The following is a 6360-nucleotide window of genomic DNA, read 5'->3' on the forward strand; positions in this document are numbered from 1 at the left end:
TACACACAGAAAGGCCGGGGCAACCGGGGTTTGAAACCACGACCTTCTTGCTGTGAGGCGACAGTGTTAACCACTGCACCACTGCGCCGTCCCATCAATATAAGATAGGAAATGATTTTTTTGAACTTTGAATCATTCAACGCTGCCACACAGGTCACAGAACTACAATGTAGTTCTTGCTAATTTTTCTGAGAGTGAATAAAATAAAGGTTAGAGTCAGAGCTGAACAAATACGGGTATTTTGATGAATAGAAACCAGATCTTGATGAATAGAAACCAAACTTCACGTGTAAAACCGGTGGAAACCAGATAAAAAACAGACTTGAAAGAATCCAAAACAATCCTTTAACTTTCAATTTTGACAAGATGGAAAAAAGTCTTTTAATCGTTTAATCATAACAAAGTCTGATGATTTGAATTTTATCAAACCAAACCAGTGCAAAATCACAATAATTCATCAAGCAGTTGAAGGGAAATCCAAAACCACAACACGGCTTGTTAGTTTGAACAAAGATGCTGGTACAGTCACTCCTCTGAATTTGGCTGCTGACTTCATCGAGTCACCAGGCTTCAAGCGTCAGAGATTATGAAATGAATCCACGCCGAAGTGCTCCGTTTAGCAAAGACTGACATGTGGGCTCAAGTCCAAAGGTGACCGCATCCAGCCAGCCTCTTTCTGGAAGGAGCTGCCCGAGAAGCTTAGGCTGGCAAAACCAACAACATCACTGAAATTACTTCAGTGCAGCTTTTAAAGAAGTTAGTCAGATTTACTGTGTTTCACTCTCTCTGCGTCAGAGCCGAAACAATTAGTCGATTAATCAGTTGACAGAAAATGTATCTGGATCAATCTTTTTAGTAATTTTTAAAATGCCAAATATTCTCTGTTCTAGCTCCTCAAATGTGAAGATTTTCTTCTCTGTTTCATGTGGATTTAAACTAAAAATATTTAGGTTTTGAAGAAACAAGAAAAGCAACGTGACATTTGTGTCACTGACATTTTATTGCCAAAATGAATAATCCAGGAAATAGTCAACAGATTCATTGATAATGAAAATAATTATTTTCAGCCCTAATCTGCTTCCTCTGGCGTCTTACTTTTGATTATCAAACTTTTACAGTTTTGTAAAGACAAATCTATTCCAGTATATTTCTGCAGATGTACAATAAATAAAAGACGAGATAAACCTGACACAGTTTTAATGTTTTCCAAAAGAAGTCGCTCAGACCTTTTTCTGATTGCGTTGTCTTGTTAAAGGGAAGAAGAAATGCCACAGTGGGATTTAAATTGCATTCTTGTGTACAGTTAATTGGCACCATGCTGATGGAGGACTACAGTTAACTGCACCAGTAAGCAAGTGTGTGTGTGTGTGTGTGTGGTGGCAGATCAGATTGTATCTCAGCATCTTCTGTACATAATGAAACATGCAGCAGCTGGATTACTTTTACTCTCTGCCTCATGACAACACAAGAACAAATGCTTGTATTTTTTAATTCCTTACTGCATGTTTGCAGACTTGCGGTTTGTCTTTTACTCCTCTGCAGACTAGAACTGAAAGTCAAGCTTTGATAATGTAACACATCTTGTTTTAAGAGGCTGCAGTGTCTTTAAAATGAGAGGATGAAAGGTAGCAGGGTGTGGTGTACATCCTGGAGGTATGAAAACACAGGTGGAAAATGTGACTACTGACGCTAAACATGCGTGTTTGTAGCAGCTAGTTGATGCTGAGCAGGAGGCCACATGTGGGCCGGTCCTGAAAGATGTTTCCCCTCCAGCGCTTAGATTGAGGGCAAAATGGAAACAGGCTCCACCTTCAGCCCCTCCACTGCAGAGCTGGACCTTTTTATTAGAAAGGTAGAGTCAGTCTGTGGCTGCCGGGAGGCTGGGCGAGAACACAGAGAGAGGGAATGATGAGGAAAGTAGGTCAGAGATACAGAGGCAATCAAGCATGAGAGCAGCATCCTCGTCTCTCAGCTGAGCTACAAGCAGCGCTGGTGAGCAGGCAGGACGATACACGGCATCAGAGAAACGCCTTTATGTTGGAGGTCGATCTTATTCAGTGCTGAAACAAATAGATGATGAATCAGTTAAGCTAGAGTTTGAAATGCTAAATATTTTCTGCTTCCAGCTTCGCAAATGTGAGGATCTGTTGCTTTTCTCCGTTTCATGTCAGTATAAATGGAATATATTTGTTTTTTTGACTGCTGGTCGGACAAAACAAGCATTTTGATAACATCACCGTCGGCATTCTACATACATATACCCTTTAACACCCAAACCCCCCTGAAGACAACACATTATTAAGGTCTCAGTTGTGTTCTCTGCCATGCATTAGAGCTGAAACCATTAGACGAATATTTGATTAACCGAGGACTGCAACTAACACAGATGACATTTTCAAATGTCTTGTTTTGTCCAACAAAACCCAAAGATAACACTGATAAAAAAAAAAACAGCAAGTCATCAAAGATTTCCCTCTTTTATTTTTCTCATATGATATTAAACTGAATATTTTGGCGTTTTTTTGCGCCAAAACCTGATAAGGACATTTTCACTGTTTTCTGAACTTGTGTAGACATTTAATCAAGAAAACAATCAGAAGATGAACTGATAATGAAAGTAATCATCAATTGCAGCCCTAATCTGCATAAAATCTGTATAAGAACCTCTTGTAGCTGTTACATTACTTCACTGATGAAGTATCACATTAAGGACTCGCAAAAGACAAACAAAAAGATTCAAGATCAGAATTGAAGCAGCACAGGCCGAGATGTCCTGGTTATTAGTTCCTAATATGGGTCAAGCTCCAAAAACACTGCATCCAACAGTATCTTTTAGATTAAGTTAGACCCTTCGTGGCTGGTAAATGCCTGCACTTTTTAAACACCAAACCTCCAGTTTGGAGAGCAGGTTTCGTGATTTAAAGACTTGTTGACTCAAACCCAAGCCAAGATAAACGGTTATTATCATCAGACTTGACAAGCCAGAGCCACAGACGACATCAATTAATGGTTTCCTTGCTAAAATCAGTAGAGTTCCCCTTTGGTGCATCATACTATGAGGTAAAAACTACACACATAGTTTCAGACTGCATGTCTTGCTGCATGCTCCTGGAGTTGTGTCAACAACCCTGTTGACCGTGCGCCTTGCAGAGCCGTCAGAGCGGTTTCCTCGGAAGGCCGGGGCCTGGGCCAAGATTACATTTTCACACGCCCCTGAGAGAACAAGCAGCATCAGCTGACCTTTTGAGCCTTTATCCCACCCATGAAGTTGTGACAAAGAGCGCTGCCATGTTCCCTTTCTGCAGCAGGTGAAATTTGTGAGCATGTTTTGTCGTCAAGAGGGTCTGTCTGCTCCCTCCTAACACAAGGAGTGATAAACGGGTGTGTTGATGATAACAACAGCTCTCATGTTTACAGAGTAAACTATAGCTACTTGACATCTGTCTCCTGTAATAAAACCTTGGTGCAGACTAATGCACATTCCCTCTGTACACACGATAATCAGCTAAAGGATCTAGTTCTTATCAGCCGTGAGTTTGTTTGCTCTCTAACCGCCTGAGCACCCGGATGCAGAGTGAACGGCCTCTCAGAGGGTTTGTCTTCATTGGCAAGGGTGCAGCTTTCTTGTTGTTTGGATTCTGTCATGTGTAATGCTACAATGGGAGTTTTGTCCGGGAGCTGTGTGTGAGCACTGAGAGTACACTATTCATTAGAATCTCTATGGGACGCACAAACATCTCTCTATGATTTATAATATCCTCTTTTTTTAAAATGAAGTTTTTTCTTTGGTTTGTTTATGTATTCTATTTTTTTCTTATCGTCACCAAATCCCACAAAAAGACCAAAACCAACAATGTCTTAGTCGTTCTCTGAATTCTTTCTGACTCCACTGTCCATGCCTGTGGCGCTCAGCTCAAAGCCAAGCCTGGTTCCAGACCTCTGAATCACTGCCTTCATCTCCGATTATTTCAGTGATTCAAATACTGTAGCTCTGTCCGGGGTTGTGCTCATTGGCGGCTGTTTGCACCGTTTGGAAAAACGCAACAGAGCCAATCAGAGCTTTGTGGGCAGTATTAAGAATGGGGACGTTATGTTCCTGTATCAGCGCCAGAAAAATTACGAAAGACGTGGGCACGAAAATGCCGGCAAGCGTGGAGGAGATCGATGTAGCTGCACAGGTTGTTGTGAGTGAACTTAACAGTGAAAATAACTCTTGAACTGGCGTATTTCTACAACGTTAAGTTTACTGTTACGAACAGCTGCTTCTGCTGCTGATTGGTTAGAACAAAATAACAAACCTTGCAAAACAGAAGCCGACTAACACGATAACTCGATGTAGTGGAACAAAATAACAATTCAGTCTGATCCCCTGAACCTTAAGTAATTTCCTAAAACAACTGGTCACTGTAGTGACGGTGGAAGCTGGTGAACTGGAGGAAATGGTGCATTTGATGGGGACTATTTTCAGCAGCGGATGAATCCACATTTGGGGCTCTGGGGAGTTTTTGGGGCAGCACGACTGTGTGTGTGGGACTGAGTGAAAATAAACTACAGTGTGTGTGTGTTCATGGTGAGGAAGGAACATGTCACCCAGTGCAACAGTGCCGCTCACTGATTTTAATAGTTTTTGGACAACAAAGGAGCTCTGTGGCTCAGAGGAAGAAGATATATCAGGCTTTGATTCACCTGTATTCATTGTTAGTTTTGGCAATTTAATAGGTATTTTTGAAAATAACAAAATGTAAAATAATGGCAGTTTTATCGTCTGAAGCAGTAAAATATATTTCAAAAGATTAAACAAATTTCTTTTGAAAGTCCAGCCTTTTTAAATGTTCTATTTTTAAATCTTTCTTTTTCTATTTTAGAAATATTAATGCAAAAATACCAATATTTTGTATTAATTCAAAATTGTTAACAAAGGGACTGAAATATTTATAAAATATTATATGTTGCTAATTCAGCCGGATAAATAACATGTCAGAAACTACTGTGATACTTTAATTTATGAAAATAAATTGTGTGACTGTTGTGTGAGTCAATACTTAATTCTCATATTCTGATATGTAATTTGATTGATTGTGATATCCATGATCTATTCATTGATTTAACTGCATTAACATTCTTCCTTCCAGGAGGAGCATGTTTTAAATTATCTTCTACTTAAAGTGTTTTCTGACTCGTTGCTACTTGTTGGCCCTTCGCTCCGTTTTGTGCTGCATGTGGGACGTTGTTTAAGCATCCAAGGTCAGGAGACATGAAGGTACACAGAGGGAAGGTCACATAGCTGAGCCAAGTGTGCCTTCAGAGTCGGTTTCATGGGTTGGAGTAACCACGGCAACAGATTAGGCGTTGCTGCCTGTTAAGACGTACAGTAATTGCATCAAGTGCCGTCACATCACTGCGTGGTGTTTGGCCTGTGGAAGGAGTACTCACATCCTTTACTTAAGTAAAAGTACTAATTTAACAATGTAAAAATACTGCATTCAAAATCCTACTTATTCTACTTCTGTGTATAACTTCAGAAGTACTATTACAACATGTACGTAAAGTATCACAAGTAAAAATACTGCAGAAAAATGTGACTTTTTATTATTTATAACATTATTCTATTGGTAGTGCTGATGCATCATAGTGTAAGCTGTCATGGTGGAGCTAGTTTTAACTACTTTATATACAGTAAGCTAGTTTAGTGCAGTGGTGTCCAACCTAGGGGGCGGGTCTCATCAAAGGGTCATCACATAAATCTGAGTGGTCATGACATGATTGATGGGAAAGAAGAAAAAGTTCCTCTGAACTGTTTTCATTTTCAGGATTTTTCTCCAATTTTAGCATTTTTTTTGGTAAGATAATGAATAATTTTACCTCTTTGGGCTTCAAACTGTTATTGAAATGAAACCATGTGAGAAGTTTAGAGGGCAAATTTCTCTTTAGTGGAAAACAACTCACAGACGTGACATGACAAGGAGCTTCAAGTACACACTGCTGTTTTTATTTTTGGTGACAAACCAAAACTGTTGGGAACGACTGGTTTAATCTTAATAATGTGCAGTGGTGGAAGAAGTACTAAGAAGTAAAAGCAGCAATACAACAGAGTAAAAATACTCTTAAGTCATACTAAACTATACTAAAAGTCATGCATTCAACAAAAAGTACAAGAGCAAAAGTATTTATTATATTATTGCATTATAATTATTTATACAATCATGTGCTCATTACTTTAAAGGTGCGACTGATTCTGCTAACTTGTGAAATTAACCCCAGGGATCAATAAAGTCAGATCTTAGTGTATATTAACATATCATAATTTATATGTTGATTAAATTTTGTTTTATAAGTTTGTAACTAAAGTTATCAGATAAA

The sequence above is a fragment of the Micropterus salmoides genome, unplaced genomic scaffold (genome assembly GCF_014851395.1).
Source record: "Micropterus salmoides isolate LMB-PRFRI ecotype aquatic unplaced genomic scaffold, ASM1485139v1 Ms_hic_scaffold_21, whole genome shotgun sequence".
In the NCBI taxonomy this organism is placed as follows: Eukaryota; Metazoa; Chordata; class Actinopteri; order Centrarchiformes; family Centrarchidae; genus Micropterus; species Micropterus salmoides.